The following is a 3,241-nucleotide window of genomic DNA, read 5'->3' as shown; positions in this document are numbered from 1 at the left end:
TTTCCCCTACTAATTCTGGAACAGAAAAGGCTGTTTTTGAAGTAATGTTTGATGTTTGCATGTTATTCTGGGTATGAAACAGTGGTGGAATCCACATGTAACATCACCTTGGACACCCTGGGCATATAATTGTCAGAAATACTTGGGGTTGGCAGGTTTTTTTAAGTGCCAGCAGACCCAAATATTGCAGTCATCCACCTGCTTTAAATCAGCCTAATTCTAAACCTTCTTTATTGTGCTTCCCCAGTCACATTCTTGGGTGTTTCATATAGCAGGTGACTGGTCCACCTGCAAGTTTGAAGTTTGCTATCAAGGTTGATGTCCACAAAAATACTTTTGGAAAAAATTTCCACAGAATCACCTGGAATTATGAGTAATTCAGATTCTTAAAACTATTATGTATATTACAAAATACACATTTCTTTCACCCCAAATTTCTATTTTTAATTTTTTTATTATCAAGTGATGCATGTTCAGAACATATGGAAAAATACATTATAAACCGCAGCTCAGCTGTTGGCTCTAAGCATAATAGGCTTTTGAACAAACTACAAATGCTATACATCTCTGTAGCCAGTAGAATCCAATGGACGGACTGATGTTTTTTATGGATATGCCCTTTCTGCAAAAAGTTACAGGTGAGAACCTTGTCATTTATTTCTCTTTTTTACCACTTGTATTCACTATTTTTTTCTTTCAAGATTAGTTTTTTTGAGATTTCCTGGAGTATTTTTTATACAAATCCCCTGCTTAATGCAGACTTTTAGCTACTTTGATCAATTTAAAACCTTCTGGGATTTCTGAAATATTTCACACCTGTTTTACACTCAAATTGCAGGTAGGTGTGAAGCACTAAAACAGCAAAGTGTGTCTGTGTACTTGGATTTAGAAACAATTGAAATAGTATCTGTACAGACAAACATCTCATTTTGCTCACAATATGACAGAAAGAAGCAAAGTGTCTGTATCACAGCAACGAGCCAGGTGCTGGTTGGATTTATTTCTTAGCTGTTTGCCGGTGTCTCAGCAAGAGTCAAATGATTCGAAAAAAAACCAAAAAGTATCTCTTTGTTAGGGCACAGGAACACATCTTCTTCATCTCAATACAGAGAAGCATTATGAGAGGAAGGGGCTGTCCAAAAATACTGAAGAAATTAATCAGGAAGCAGAGGATTGGAAGGAAATTATGAACAATCTTTCTCCATCCCTGCAGCCAGGCCCTATGCCCAAACCCTGCAGGTGGGCAACCCCCTTGGCACTGCCTTTGGCATGTGCATCATGGGATCAGCCTGCGACCAGACCCTGCATCTATTCCCCGCAGGCGGTCAAGTCCCCCTGAGCGGCCAACCACCCATGGACCCACATTCTTCTTTTCCACATTTTTTTCCAGTTGTGCGTGACTCCTGCAGGAGCACAGGGATCTGCAATAGTTCCTGCTAAAGACCTGCGGGACCACAATGAGGCTGCACTGGCTCCTGCACAGACTGTAATAAACCAAAATAACATATATATGTTTTATTTTGGTCTCTTGGGGGGACCTTTTTTATTTTCAGGACTCTGCAACGGAGTCCTCCCTCGAGTCCTGTAATGGGTCCACAACATTTCTCCTCAAGTTGCACCCAGCCAATGACTTCTCTCAATCCTACTGGAGTCCCATGACACTGAAGAGTGCTATTTTTTAACTTTCATTTCTTCAGCTTTCACTCCTTCTGGTGAAACGTATCACAATGTGGTGGCTGGGGACCAAGGGAATGGAGGTCGAATGATGGGCAGGAGTGTTGTGTAGTTTCCACCATATGATAGAAACTGCACTTATCTGGACAGCATAAACATTGGGATGGTGCCAGACTGATTATATGCACTTCCTCTGGATTTGTTGTCCTTTAGATCAGCTAGGTCACAGTGCCACCATAATTCCCCTAAACCTAGTCGGGCAGCAAAGGGTTTCTGGCAACCACTGAACATGACACCCTGGTTCCCCAGGAAGTGTGGTATCAGACCTAGAACCCTTTTTCTCAGATTCCCGTGATCTAGTACTGTCAAAGAAATATAAAAGAAATACACAGAGGGATATTTTCCGTGCTTATTGAACCTGTGTGATTTTTGTACAGAATATATGTGCTGCAATGATCAATAAACAGAAATAAATGGACGTTACTAAGAGCATCAGAATGGTTAGTGTGTGTAGCCAAGAACCCCTGTACTGAATAATTCAACCCAGTTACCTGATGGGAAAGAATGTAAGTCCCCATCTTGGCAACGAGCTGGACATCCTTGCAAGAAGACAACAAGCCTTGCAAGAAGAAGTCAACTAGCCGCTTCAGCACATAGAGACCACGTCAATATCAGCAAAGCGCTCCTCTGACTAAACCCCAGAAATGCTTGATAATTTATAGCGAAAAGCATCCTTACGTGTCCTGTGTAAGCCAGCATTGTTTTGGTCTATTGATAGCCATGTCGTTCCTTGGATTAAAAATAGAATGACATTTGTACAATGTGTGTCGGGACCTTGTATGTGGTGTTCAAGGAATCGGGATAATGTTAGGCAAAGCAGTTTCTGTAAGTGAAGCAGTTTCAGAGAGTCAAATCCAACATTGTCACGAACACAAATGTGTGTAAAAGGTTACTGTGTGAAAGGAAAGGCAACCTAGGAAACGTGTCCATTATAAAAGATGGTTTTGGTTTTGTGAAGGCCTCCATCAGACACATAACAGGAGATACTATTGAATGGCCACTGGTAGAAGAGGCACACATTAGGCTGTCTCGTAAGGATTAGAAACTCACTGAAGATTTAGAGATCTGGGGAGACATTCTGACAACATTTAAGGAGGCGGGACAGCTGAAGGGAGTAGAGACCTGCATCTGGTTCTTCCATGGGGGTTTCTCCAACGCCCTGAGGCAACTCGGGCATTGTGCAGTAGAATCTGCAGGGATTTGAGCTGGTCATCCAGGTATATCCACGGAAAAAGAAAAGGATACATCCTTGAATGGGAGCATTCTGGAATGGGCAAGATCACTATAACTGTGCATATATACTGGCAGTAAGAAAAGAGAAGAGACAGTTGTTTTGTTATTTTCATAATGCCTAAATGTTATTGTACATGTGCATATCCAAAGAAAATAAAAAAACGTAAAAAACAAAAACCTTGATGATCTAATAAAGAACATATTTTTTATGACAAAACATCCTTAATTAAGTCAATTCAATTCATAAACTTTATTCGGTTTTAACAAAAACATA

The sequence above is a fragment of the Lissotriton vulgaris genome, unplaced genomic scaffold (genome assembly GCF_964263255.1).
Source record: "Lissotriton vulgaris unplaced genomic scaffold, aLisVul1.2 SCAFFOLD_1843, whole genome shotgun sequence".
Lineage (NCBI taxonomy): Eukaryota > Metazoa > Chordata > Amphibia > Caudata > Salamandridae > Lissotriton > Lissotriton vulgaris.
Note: the sequence above shows the minus strand (reverse complement) of the source record.